Source organism: Elaeis guineensis, chromosome 2 (assembly GCF_000442705.2).
Source record: "Elaeis guineensis isolate ETL-2024a chromosome 2, EG11, whole genome shotgun sequence".
NCBI lineage: Eukaryota > Viridiplantae > Streptophyta > Magnoliopsida > Arecales > Arecaceae > Elaeis > Elaeis guineensis.
Window position 1 is genome coordinate 77791515 of NC_025994.2, and position 15433 is coordinate 77806947.

Genomic DNA, 15433 nt, shown 5'->3' on the forward strand with positions numbered 1-15433 from the left:
ATTTAAGTATGATTCTTTAGGGTTTGATTAATATCTAGTACACATACATACACTGAACATTATATCAGATCTACTTGCAGTTTGATATAATAAAGATCCTATCATTCGTCTATAAAGTTTTGTATCAACACTTTTACCATGCTCATCTTTTTCTAATTTACAGAAAGGGGTCATAGAGGTACTTATAATTTTTGAGCTCTCCATTTTAAATTTCTTTAATAGCTCTCTTGTGTACTTACTTTGGATGATGGAGATCTCTTCCTTCATTTGTTTGACCTAGAGTCGGAGGAAGAATGTGAGTTCTCCCATCATGCTTATTTCAAACTCTCTCTGCATAAGCTTGACAAATTCTTGATACAAATTTTTATTAGTAGATCCAAATATAATGTCATCAACATATATTTGTGTAACTAGAATTTTTTTATCTTTTCTTTTTATAAAAAGACTAGTATTAATTTTTTCTCTTAAAAAATTATTTTCTAATAAAAATTTACTTAATCTTTCATACCAAGCTCTAGGAGCTTGTTTTAATCCATATAATACTTTGTTTAATTTAAATACATGATCTAAAAATTTATAATTTTCAAAATCAGGAGGTTATTCAACATAAATTTTTTCAGCAATATAATCATTTAGAAAAGTACTCTTAACATCCATTTGAAATAAATTAAAATTCATAAAGCAAGCAAAAGCAAGTAGCATTCTTATAGCTTCTAGTCCAGCAACATGAGCAAATATTTCATCTAAATCAATTTTTTCTTGTTGATTATATCCTTTAGCAAATAATCTTGCTTTATTTCTTATAACATTTCCATCTTCATCTAATTTATTTTTATATACCCATTTAGTTCCTATTATTGGATGATTTTTAAGTCTTGCAACTAGTGTCTATACATTATTTTTTTTAAATTGATTTAATTCTTCTTGCATGGTAATTATCCAGTTATTATCTTTTTCAGCTTCATCTATTGTTTTAGGTTCTAAGTGAAAAACAAAAACTACATAATTGCAAACATCTCTAAGTGAAGATCTAGTTCTTATATCTTATGCTGGATCACTAATTATTAATTTTTTAGGATGATTGTGGATATATCTCTATTCTCTTGAAAGATTACCTGTATCTTGAGGTTACTTTTGAATGTTCTGGTCATTGATATTTTCATCCTCATATTTTTCATCCATCTGATCTTTGTTTTGTTGATCCATGTTATTTAAGGTGAGGTCCTTCATTCCATCTTCTATGATACTTGCATCATCAGCATCATCTCTCTTTTTTTATGGAAGGTCATTAGTTTCATCAAAAATAACATGAATTGACTCTTATACTACTAGTGATCTCTTATTAAATACTCTAAAAGCTTTACTAGAAGTGGAGTAGTCAAGAAAGATAGTTTCATCAGATTTAGTATCAAATTTATCTAAGCTATTTTTATCATTATTCAAAACAAAACATCGGTAATCAAAAATATGAAAATAACCTATATTAGGCTTTCTATCCTTTCATAGTTTATAAGGTGTTTTCTTTAAAATTAGTCTTATTAAGGCATGGTTTAGAATGTAATATGCTGTGTTAATTGCTTCTGCTCAAAAGTATTTTGGGAGCTTACTTTCATATAACATAGTTTGTGCCAGCTTACTTTCAACTACTCCATTTTGTTGTGATGTTCCAGGTGCTGAAAAATTATGATCTATGCCTTTTTTATCATAAAATTTTTTAAAATCTTTATTTTCAAATTCAGTTCTATGATTACTTCGAATATAAATAATTGATAAACCTTTTTCATTTGAAAATATTCGACAAAACTTAGAGAATACAAAAAATACTTCATCCTTAGAAGCTAAAAATAAAATCCAAGTAAAATGTGAAAAATCATTAATGATTACAAAATCATATCTTTTTCCTCCTAGACTAGTTGTCCTTGTAGGACCAAATAAGTCTATATGCAAGAGTTCTAGAGGTTTAGAAGTTGAAACAATATTTTTAGATTTAAAGAAAACTCTTGTTTGTTTACCTATTTGACATGCATCACATGTTTTGTCTTTATCAAAACTAATTTTTGACAAACCAAAAATTAAATCTTTTTTAATAATTTTAGAAAGTATGTGCATACTAATATGTGCAAGCTTACGGTGCCAAAGCCAACTAGTCTCATTAATTTTAGCATTCATGGCCATAAGACATTGCATGCTTTGTAAAGAGAGATTATCTAAATCAATAATGTAAACATTGTCATGTTTATGTCCAATGAATCTAGTGCTAGCATCAGTGGGACTAATTACAATGCACATAGATGGTTTAAAAAACTACTTTATAACCTTTATCACATAATTGACTAATACTTAACAGGTTATGTTTAAGACCATCTACAAGTAAAATATTTTCAATACAAGTGGAGGAAGTGATACCAATATTTTCGATACCGATGATTTTTCTTTTATCATTATCTCTAAAGGCGACCATCCCTCCATTCTTGGCTTCCAATGTGATAAATTATGATTCATCACCGGTCATGTGTCTTAAGCATCCACTATCAAGATACCACTTTCTTTTTGTTGTTTGGGATGCAAGACACACCTGCACACATGAGATCAAATTTTAACCTTAAGTATCCAAGCTAACTTGAGTCCTATGGGGTTAGTCACAATAGTTCTTTTTGTAACCCATATTTTTTTAATCTTTCTACCATTAAATTTGTTTGATGAACATGTATATGCTTTATGCCTACCATACCACATCTAAAACAAGTAACATTTGGCAAATTTCTTGTGGATTCATTGATAAAAATATTTTTGAAGGATTTTTGTTTTCTTAGAATATTGTAGCCAAATCCTGCTTTATCATATACAGCCATTTAACTGTTAATAATCATTTAAAGTTTGTTTGAACTTAAAGTAAATTTATCAACTATAAGTTTTAACTTTGATATCTCTTCCTTTAGTTTTTGATTTTCTTTTATAAGAGTTTCATTTTGACTAGAAAGTTCATTTTTTTCTTTTATTAATGATTGATTCTTTAAATCTAATTCTTTATTTTTGTTATCAATTTCTTCTTTTTTCTTACTTAATTTATGATTTTTTGATTTTTTATTTTTATTTTTAATTCCTAATTCTTTTAGGTCATTTAAGAGTTCATGAAAAGTTTCTAATAATTTATCATAAGTAAATTCAGATTGATTTTCAGATGATACCTCATTTTCGTATACCATAAGGCACAGGTTGGCTTCTTTCTGAGTTTCTTCATCAGTGATGGAGTCGTCACTGTCACTCCACGTAGCCATCATGGCCTTCTTCTTCTTGAACTTCTTTTGGCCTTTCTTGAGCTGAGGACATTCTGATCTAAAGTGGCCAGGCTTCTTGCATTCATAGCAAATTATGGGCTGCTCTTTTTCTTTCTCTTTACTTGGCTCTCCCTTAGCTGGTGGCCTTCTTTCGGTCCCTTGTCTTTTTCTTCTCATGAACAGTCAGAATTTTTTAGTGATCAGGGCCAAGTCCTCATCTTCTTCACTGTTGTCTGATTTTTCTGAGTCATCTTCTTCTTGAGCTGTTGACTTGAGGGCTATGATCATCTTTCTTCTAGTTTTCTTCTCAATGTGCTGCTTCATGATTAGTTCATGGGTCATGAGGGATCCAAGCAGTTCCTTCAATGGTAGAACATTCAAATTCTTGACCTCTTGGATTGCAGTGACTTTTACTTTCCATGATCTTGATAATGACCTGAGCACTTTTCTCACAAGATCACTGTTAGAGTAACATTTACCAAGACTTTTTAAGCCATTTATGATATCAGTGAACTGAGTGAACATTTGAGTTATTGATTCTTCAGGTCCCATTTTAAACAGTTCATAGTTGTGTACAAGCATATTGATTTTAGATTTTTTTACTTGGTTTGTGCCTTTGTGTGTGACTTCTAGCCTATCTCAAATTTTTTTAGTAGACATGCATGTGAAAATATGATTAAATTCATTAGCATCCAAAGCACAATATAAAATATTCATGGCTTTAGCATTGAGCTGAGCTATTTTCTTATCAAAATCATCCCATTTATCTTTCGACTTAGGAATAGACATGCCATCAATCAATTTAGTGGATATGTGTGGTCTATTTACTATGATACTCTATATGTCATAGACAAGTGCTTGAATAAAAATTCTCATCCAAGCTTTTCAATAGGTGTAGTTTGATCCATTGAAAAATGGAGGTCAATTTGTGGAATGCCCTTCGGATAGGGATGTGCCAAATTGAGCTACTATGGATCTTTAGCTCTTGATGGTTAAATCAAGAAAGAACTAGAGCATCAGGCTCTGATAACACTTGTTGCCCAAATATGGAGCCCAAGAGGAGGGATGAATTGGATCTTTTTGAAATTTTAAAGATTAAACTACTTAAGCAATGTGTCAAGGTGAAGTGTATCAACTTGCAATAGAAATAAAATCAAACACATAAGAAGTAAGCAAGTAATAAGCATAAAGAACAAAAAAAGAGATGCAAGCACCACAAACACAAATGATTTATAGTGGTTCAGTGCCAACCTTGCACTTATATCCACTCTCCAAGTTTCTACTTGAGAATTCAATCCACTAAATGGATAACAATGGATTACACCACGTTGGACACCTTTGACTCTTGCCTTCCAAGCAAAAATACTTACTTTTCAGGTACAAGCCAACCCTCAATACTCTGATTCAGGGTTCAGATCAATCCAAATGAGTTTTGAAGCCCCCCAAAATTTAAACACCCAAAAACTATTTGTGAAAAATAGAGTATACAAATTTCAGTACACAAATCTCTTAAATACACACAATAAAAGCAATAGAAATATAATACTTAAGGGGTGAAGGCCTTTGCTGTACACTCTCAATGAGTTCCACACTTGATTGCTACTGGAGAGTGGTTGGTGAAGTACTTAAATACTTCAATCTCTCTCTTAGGACTGAAAATAGTTTTTCTCGAATTTAATCTTTGAGCTTGCAAAAATCTTGTAATTTTTTACTTCAAGAGAGCATTTATAGTTTTCATTTACCCTTGAGAATATTTTAGAGTTGGTTTAGAGCCGTTGGAATATGTTTAATGCACATTAAATGCATAAAAAATAGACTGAAAACTAGCCGTTACGTGTGCTTGCAGAAATGAGGCATCCCATGGGACGTCCTACTAGCATTGGGGCATCCCATGGGGCGTCCTAATTGATCAGATAAAAAGTTTTGCTTTCTATTTTGGTCTCAGGGTCTCAGGGGGACGTCCCAATTATATGGAGCATCCTAAGTGGGTCGTCCCACAGTGTGCCATGACCCAAAATGCTGCGTGCCGGCTGCCTAACAGAAGGAGATGACCTAGGTAGGTCATCCCATCATGTTCTAACCTAGTTTTTCATATATTTAAGGTTTGAAATTTATCATAACTCATCCAAACGTTCTCAAATGAATTCAAATCAGTTTGGACACTCTCAAAAATCTTCAAAACTTCACCAACTTACTGAAACATCAACTTTTAGCATATTTGATGAAGTTTTTCAAATCCAATCTCTTGGACTATCTGAAATATCATAAAAATAATCTTCAAATATAGAAAACTCATTAGTAGGCTCCTCAAATAATTTATGATCATCAAAATCAATTCTTGAAGTAACAAAGATTCATCAGGGAAGCTCGTTATCCAAAGTAGATAGCCAATATTGTTATGGTTAAAAAGGTTAGTGGCAAATGGAGGATATGCATCGACTATAAAGATCTCAATAAAATTTATTTGAAGAATAATTTTTTTCTATCAAAAATTAATCAACTTGTAGTTGCTACCTCTGATCATAAGCTCCTCAACTTTATGGATACTTTCTCAGGCTATAATCAAATCTAAATGGCTCCGAAAGATGAAGAAAATACTATCTTTGTCACCGAAAGAGGTTTGTATTATTATAAAATGACGTCTTTTGATCTTAAAAATGCAGGTGCTAGATTCCAGCATCTCATCAATAAAATTTATAAATAATTAATTGATCGAAATATGAAGGTCTAAGTTGATGACATGATAGTAAAGTGCATCAAAAAAGATTGGCAAATTACCGATCTGAAGAAAGTATTTGGAGAACTTAGAAGGCACCAGATAAAATTCAATCCCAATAAATATGCTTTTGGAGTTGGCTCAAATAAGTTTTTTGACTTTCTCATTAATCAAAGAAGAATAGAAGCTAACCCTAAAAAGATTAAAGCTTTATTCAAAATGAAATGCCCAGTCTCTATTAAAAAAATCTAGCAGTTCATCGGATGGGTGGCAGCCCTCAGTCGATTTATTTTCAGATCAGCTAAAAGATACCTTCTATTTTTTAAAATATTAAAAAATATCAAAAACTTCAACTAGATAGAAGAATGTCAGACGGCTTTTGAAGATCTTAAGAAATATCTCGGCTCTCCACCTCTTTTTTCTAAGCCGGTCGAGGGTGAAGAACTGTGCATGTATATTTTCATCTCACCTTTTGCAGTCAGCTCGATTCTTATCTGGAAAGAAAGAGAAATTCAAAAGCCTATCTACTACGCTAGCAACCTATTGCAAGACACAGAAACTCGATATAAAAAGACTAAAAAAATAATATATGCTTTGATCGTGGCAGTCTGGAGACTCAAACCTTACTTTCAAGCTCATACTATGGTAGTCTTAATAGATTAGATGCTCAAATCGATATTACAAAGAGTTGATACTTCAGGTCGGATCATCAAATGGGCTATTGAAGTCAATGAATTTGATATCCACTACCGACCTCAAACTGCAGTTAAAGATCAGGTGTTAGCTGATTTTGTTGCTGTATGCACTGTCCCAGATGATGAGTCAATCCCAGCAAGTCCTAAAAGTGACAATTCATTCTGGATTCTACATGTGGATGAAGCTTCAAATTTTTAGAAAAGTGGCACCAGTTTAATTCTGGCTAGTCCTGAAGGGTTCGTAACTGAATAGGCCCTGAGTTTCAATTTTAACACTTTTAATAGTGGTGCTGAATATGAAGCCCTAATGGTAGGTTTTAATACGGCAAAAGAACTCAGAGTCAAAAAATTAAAGATTTTCACAGATTCACAACTTGTCATCGGTCAAGTCCAACGTCAATTTGAAGCCAAGGATCCACGATGGCCCATTACTTGCAGAATGTCAAAAAGCTATCCAAAAATTTTGAAGAGCTTAAAGTGCTCCAAATTTCTAGATCAAAAAATATCCAGACTGACGCTTTATCCCATCTTACCACTTCGGATTTTTTCGAACCGAATCAAAAAGTATTGATTGAACAGTTGGACAGGCCTAGTATTGAAGTGCTCTTCATATTTTAGATCGATCATGAGTCAAGTTGGATTGATTCCTTCGTAGGTTACATATTTAAAGAAGTTCTGCTCAATGATCCAATCAAGGCCAGAAGCATTAAAAGACAAGCTCCATGGTATGTTCTCCAAGAAGGCCATTTATATAAAAAATCTTATTTTCTTCTTCTACTTCGATGCTTGATACCATATGAAGCTGACTACGCACTTTGAGAAGTGTATGAGGGTATATGTAGAAATTATCTGGAGAGTAGATCACTTGCCTATAAAGTAATCCGACAAAGTTACTACTGGCCCACTATTCAAAAAGATGCAGCCGATCTTGTCAACAAGTGCGATCAATACCAAAGATATGCTAATATCCAACATCAACCTACTACTGAGCTTATTTCTATTGCAGCCCCTGGCCCCTTGTAATTTAGGGGATGGATATATTGGGGCCTTTTCTAGTAGCGGCAGGTCAAAGAAAAGTTTTGATGGTGGCTATTGATTATTTCACAAAATGGATAGAAATAGAGCTTTTAGCCCAAATCATAGAAAAAAAGATACAGAATTTTGTCTGAAAATTCATAATCTATCAGTTTGGTTTACCTCGGATCATCATCACTAATGATGGTCGGTAGTTTGACAACTCCAAGTTCAAAAAACTCTACTTCAAGTTTCATATTGATCACCGACTCACTTCTGTTGGATATCCATAGTCAAATGGTGAGACTGAAGTAACCAATAGAACTATTCTTTATGGTTTGAAGACAAGACTCACTGATATAAAAAGCTTATGGACTGAAGAGCTGCAGAGTGTACTATGAGCATATCGAACCACACATCAGATTCAATAGGAGAAACTTCTTTCAGGCTCACTTATGGGACTGAAGTTGTGATCCCAATGGAGATTGGCTTATTATCTGATAGAGTCAAAAAATTTTATGAGGCAACCAATTCTGATCGATCGAGGATCAACCTGTATCTTCTTGATGAAATAAAGGAACAAGCTCGTATTAGAATGACAACCTATAAGCAAAGGATCGCTAAGTATTATAATGCCCGCATGAAGCCGAAGTCATTTCAAAAGGGTGACCTCATTCTGAGATAAGTTGAAGTTTCAAAACCTACTTAGCAAGGTAAATTGGCTCCCAATTAGAAAGGACCTTATCAAGTCACTGATGTAGTTTGCTCAGAGACTTATAGAATTGAAAATTTAGACGGGTTTGTTATTTCTCATACTTGAAATTTTGAAAATCTCAAAAAATATTATCAATGAAAATGATCTAACGAGCTCTTTTTTGTATGTCATGGCCCCCCTATTTATCGAGATTCAGTCTTTAAGCCGGTAAAGCCCCGTAGGGCACATATACCAACCCAAATTTCAATCCGATAAAGCTCCAAAGGGCATACATATTGATCCAAATTTCAATCCGGTAAAGCCCTGAAGGGCATACATATGGATCCAAATTTCAGTTCGATAAAGCTCTGAAAGGTATGAATATCAATCTGGATTCCAATCTGGTAAAGCCCCATAGGGCGCATATATCAATCTGAATTTTAGTCTGATAAAGCTCTGAAGGGCATGAATACCAATCCGAATTCTTATCCGATAAAGTCCCGAAGGGCATACATATGAATCCGAATTTTAGTCCGATAAAGCCCCGAAGGGCATGAATATCAATCTGGATTCCAATTCGATAAAGCCCCATAGGGCATATGTATCAATCTGGATTTCAGTCCGATAAAGCTCTGAAGGGTATGAATATCAATCCGATAAAACCTCATAGGGCACATGTATCAATCCGATAAAGTCCCAAAGGGCATGAATATCAATCCAGATTCCAATCCGATAAAGCCTCATGAGGCACATGTATCAATCTGGATCTCAATCTGGTAAAGCCCCGAAGGGCATGAACACCAATCCAGATTCTAATTTAGTGAAGCTCCAAAGGGCACAGATGTTAATCCAAATTTCAGTCCAGTAGATCCCTGAAGGGCATGAATGTTTATCCAGATTTCGATCCGATACAGCTCTGAAGTGCACAAGTATTCATTTGAATTTCAGTCCAGAGAAGCTCTAGAGGATTTGATCCCCCCATTGACTGACAAGTCTTGTGTTGAATACGAGATCGAAGGGTTTATGTTGATCTCTAGAGCGAGATTATCTTTGAGGTCTCCTAAAAATATCAATCTTCGAATCAAATCTCAAAACCTGATCCATCTGCAGTCATGTAAATAAAGGTACATCCAGCCCTTCATTTCTAATTAATTGATGATGGATGAATTTAAGGTTATCAATTTTTGATTCTATTGAATTAGTTATCAATTTTTGGTTCTGTTGATTTACAAAGATATGTATGATTATTTTATTCCAACAAGCAATGAAATTTACTACACTACATGACTCAAGTATGCTTGAGAAAACATCTTTTGTATTGATATTTAAAGAAGATACAAAAACAAGAACCCATGTCGGGTTTAAATGTCCCAAAGAAGAAAAAAGAAGATATATATTAGGTCGATACATCCTAAGAAAAAAGAAAAATTTCTATTGAATGATCATCGGCACGTCGGAGCTCTCCTTCTTGGTTCCTTCTTGGGTTGCTCCAGCTTCTTGATATCAGTAATAGCAGGCTCCGTGGTTGGGGTAGGCTTCAGTTTCTTGTCGACCTCGAAGACTTCAATCTCCACTGGGGGCACCAAGGGTATGGGCTCCATAGCGATAGCTTCGATTGCATTTATCTCGGTAGGAGACCAATCAAACTCCTTTGCTGGCTCCACCACTTCGGGGGGTGCTTTAAGATCCTCCTTCACACTCATCTTAGTGGCCACCTTTGGAGTGACCCTAGAGATGTCTACCTTGGGGTACAGCTTCTTGATCAGGTTCCAGCACTGGCTAAAGACGTAGTTATACACTGTTGGAGCAACTTTTTTCAATTGTGGATGTCAGAAAATAGCAAGGATCTGATCATGAAGGTTTTTGAAGGCCAGCAACCAAGTAAAATAAAAACAGCCTTCAGAATTTCAGCAACCTTGTAAATCCTGTCGGCAGGATTTCTTTCTACGATTTGAACCCCTTCTCCATCAGATCTGAAACCCACCTTTTGGGATTTGGAAGTATCCTTGATAAATCCTCCAAAAATAAAAGATGAGGCATAGAACTCCTCTTGGGCGGTCAAGAGGGGGCTCACAAAAAGGGGGTCATTCACTAGGAGGGTGCTAGAAACCCTAGCACCTCCTTTCTTTCCCTTTGGAGGTGGGCGGCCAAGAAAACCTAGGATTTCTTGCTGCTAGGATGTGGAGAAGATCAGAGAGAGAGAAAGGAAGAGAGAGAAGGTTAGAGTAAAAATAATTTAGTATTTTTTTCGATTCATCGAGTCAGAATATAGTATATCTTTATATACAAGGTCAATGTGACCCAATCCAAAAACTCCCCTGGCTAACTCAATATAAGATTACGCTCATCCAAGCCCATATACACCCATGACTTGACCCAATCTCATAATTTTAGACTCAATCCTAGCTCAAATATAAGTTAGCCCCTCAAGGCTCAAATTTTCTAAACTTCAAGATCCGAAAGGCTGACAGCCTTTCGTCCTAGGACTCAAACTAGCCTTAAAAATCTCATGACCACCTCATGGACTTTGAACTTTGACCTTAGCCTTGATCTCTTAAGCCTTGAGAGCACCACATAAGGCCCAATAATCTCCATCTTGATGCCCCAAGGTTTCAATCAACTCCATCCTATCCATCAAGCACATCAGTGTCACACATTTTTGAAAATTATCTCGTGGAAGTACCTTCATCAATGCATCCACTGCATTCTCCTTGGTGTGGATCTTCACCAGCTCCACCTTACCTTCTTCCATAAGCTCTCTGATCCGATGATACTTGATATCGATGTGCTTTATCTTCGCATGGTAGACAGAGTTCTATGTAAGTAATAATGTACTCTGACTGTCGCAGTGCACTCTGACAGCCTCCTATGCGAGGCCCATCTCCAACACCAAGTCTTTCAACCATAGGGCCTCCTTTGCTACCTCTGTAACACCAATATACTCTACCTCCATCATGGATAAGGTCGTGATGGGCTGCAAGCACGATCTCCATGAAATGGGACCTCCATACAGGCTAAATACAAAATCAGTTATCGACCATCTGGTGTCTACGTCTCTACTGAAGTCCGCATCCACGAACCCTCCTATCAACCCTCAAGTCTCCTTGGATGTGTTGGAGAGTTTCTTAGCACCTTCTCACTGTCCGTAGCAGATACCAACTATAACAATACTCGTCAAGTACCTGAAGATCCTCTTTAGTGCTCGCCAGTGATCCCTGCCAGGCTGCACCATGAATCTGTTGACCTGGCTCACTGCATGGGCGATATTCGGTCTACAACACACCATGGTGTACATAAAGCTCCCCACACCAGAGGCATATGACACTCTCTTCATCTCCTGAGCCTCCACCTCAGTTTGTGGTGACATCATCTTCAAGAGTCTAAAGTGCCCGACGAGTGGCAGCTCCGTCGATTTTGCTTCCATCATCCAGAACCTCTCCAAGACCTTCCTAATGTAGCCTCCCTGAGATAAATGCAGCACCTTCTTGGCTCGATCTCTGAAGATTTTCATGCCTAAGATCTTCCTCACAGGCCCCAAATCCTTCATCTCAAACTTCTGAGACAACGCTACCTTCAGTTCCTACAAAACCTTCTTACTCTTGCATACTATAAGCATGTCATCCACATACAAGAGTAGAAACATCCTAGACCCATCCTCCAAAGATTTATCATAAATACAAGGGTCATACTCGCACTTAGAAAGTTCGATGCTCCTCACATAGGAATCAAACCGCTTGTACCACTGTCTCGATGATTGCTTCAGCTAGTACAATAATTTCTGCAATAAATAGATTTTTTCTTCTGCTCTTGGCTCTTGAAACCCAGGTGGCTACTCCATGTAGATGCTCTTCTCCAAATACCCATGGAGGAATACTATCTTGACATCCATCTACTCCAGCTCCAAGTCCTAAGTTGCTACGATGCTCAGCAACATCCTAATGGAAGTATGCCGACAATGAGAGAGAAAATCTCACTGAAATTGATATCTTCCTTCTGAGAGTATCCCTTCGCCACTAGCCTCACCTTGTACCTGATACCTCCCTACTCTGAAGGTCCCTCCTTGCATTGATAAACCTATTTACAACCAATGGATTTCTTTCCTTGTGGCAACTGCACAAATCACCACATCTCATTCTTGTGGAGAGACTGCATCTCCTCGGATATTACTTGGACCCACCTCTCTCTGTCCTAGCTTTTCATAGCCTCCTCATAGGTGTAGGGGTCCCCATTCGCTATCATTAGGGCATATGACATTGTCTTTTCGAAGCTATATCATTCTGGTTGCCTGACATTCCTTTTGGGCTTGTATAGTGTAACCCCAATATCTGTCCTAGATTCTGTTTGCTCCTGTTGGACCTCTTGGCTTCTTTCATCCATCTAAACTCTCTCCACCTATGGAGAAACCTTTGGAGAGTGCTTCATCTGAATACCAAGTCCTCTCGATGCACCTACAAGTGGCAAAATAGAATAGGATATTAGTTGTCCAGTGCTGCCTTGCTGGACCTCGATCCTGCTGCTCCTGCTTCTCCTCTATGCCATCTCACCTTTGGAGAACTGAATATTCTTCAAAGGTGACATCCCTACTAATGACAACCTTCTTCCCCAAAGGATCCCATAGTCAGTATCCCTTAACTTCTCACGGATATCCCAAAAATACCATCTTCCATGACCTGACGTCCAATTTGCTCCGCTCACTAGCACCGATGTGCACAAATGGCATGCACCCAAACATCCTTAGATGGCTCAGCCCAATCTTCCTTCCAGACTATTTTTTCTTTGGAATACCATCATTTAACTTAGTATGAGATGACTGATTCATCAAATAACAGGCTGCATCTACTGTTTCAACTCAGAATGCCTTAGGAAGTCCTACCTGCAGCCTCACGTACCGTGCCTTTTCCATAAGGGTTCTATTCATCTTCTCGACCATCCCATTTTTTTGAGGAGTTCCTCTCACCGAGAAGTACCTCTTAATGCTATACTTTTCACAAAAAAATTGAAACTCCTTGCTGGTGTACTCTCCATCATTGTCGGACTGCAAACACTTCAAGCTCCAACCTGCCTCTTTCTCTACCTCAGCTTTCCACACCTTGAATTTGGTGAAGACTTCTGATTTTTTCTTTATGAAGTAGACTCATATCTTTCTTGAGAAATCATCTATGAAGATCAAGAAGTATCTCACCCCATTTCTAGCTAAAATCGGGATCAGTTTCCATACATCAGTGTGAACTAGTTCCAGTAAGACTGCACTACGGACTGAACTGCTGTCAAATTGCACTCTTCTCTATTTTTTCATCTGGCATGGCTCACATACCTCTGAGATATTTCCATCCAGATCTAAAATCAGACCATGTTTGCTTAGCTCCTTCATCTCACGATCTCCCATGTGGCCTAGGTGGTAGTGCCACAACCGGTGAGTCTCCTGCTAGTCCTGTGCTGCTGCTGCATCAGATTCTTCAGTCAGCACAGATCCTTCCATCCTGTAGAGGTTGCTCTCTATCTTTCTACCTCTCATTACTACCATGGCTCTATTTGAGATGTTCAACACCCCACTCCTGGCACGATTGCTGAAGCTGTAGCCGTTTCGCTCCAAGTAACCAAGTGACATGAGATTCTTCTTCAAATTAGGAACGTGCTTCACATTAGTGATAGTCTGTATGATCCCATTAAACATCCTCATCCGAACACTCTCAATACCAGCAACTCGATATAGGTAATCATCTCCAAGTGTCATGCTCCCTTCATCCGTCCTAGTGTATGTAGCGAACCAAGATCGGTTTGGGGTGTAGTGATGCGAACAGGCTGAATCCAAGGTCCATACATCTATATTTTGTCTGTGACTATCTGATACCATCAAGAGATCATTCTCCACCTCACTATCAGCTATCGTACTCAGTGCATCAGATCCTTCCTTATCTTCCTTCTTGTTCTTCCACTGCGGGCAATCTTGTTTGAAGTACCCGATCTTGTTGCACTTGTAGCACCTGACTTCCTTCTTTCTCCTGCTCTTTCAAGACTTTGACCGTCTCCTTGACTTGCCTCTTTTCTTTTCTCTTCCTAATCTCTCCCCTACAGCCAAGCCCTCCTGGGGAGCACCTTCCTTAGTCAACTTCTCCTGCTGTTCATTGGATCGCAGCACCGAGATCATGTCTTCATACTCTAAGGTCTCCTTGCCGTAGAGCAGTATCGCCACCAAAGGATCATAGGAAGGGGACGACGAGCATAGCAGTAGTAACGACTTATCTTCCTCTTCCATCTTCACCTCGATGTTCAGCAACTCATTGCACACCTGGTCAAATTTCTAGATGTGACCCAAGACATCTCCACCTTCCTGCATCCGAAGGCTGTACAGTCTCTTCTTCAACATCAGCTTGTTGCACATATTTTTTTTCATATACATAGTGTGCAACTTCGATCACAAATCTTTCAAGATCCTCTTCTCTAACACCGAATAGAGTGCCATATTTTCCAAACATCCTCTAATCACAGAACAAGCCTTCTTTTCTAGAGACATCCACGACAATCTGTCATCCCTTCAGGCTTCTCTTCCAATGCCTGATCTTGATCTACTTAAACCAAAAGATCTTCTACCCAAACTTTCCATATGAAAATATTTCTTTTCCTATCAAACTTCTCAAAATCAACCTTCATGTTGCTTTCCATGGCTAGATTCAAATAAAAAACACATCAAAACACCAAGAGATTTGAGAAATACCTTGACAAGGTCCTTGCTAAAATTTCAGTCTTTAAAGATTTTCAACTTCTGGAGTCTCCTTCTTTCTCCACACAATCCATACTCTGATACCAATTATTGGAGCAACTTTTTCAGATTGTAGATATTAGGAAACAGCAAGGATCTGATCATGAAGGTCTTTGAAGACCAGCAACCAAGCAAAACAAAAACAGCCTTCAAGATTTCAGCAGTCTTATAAATCCTATCGACAGGATTTTTTTCTACGATTTGAACTCTTTCTCCATCAGATCTGAAACTTACCTTTTGAGATCTGAAAGCACCCTTAATGAAGCCTCCAAAAAT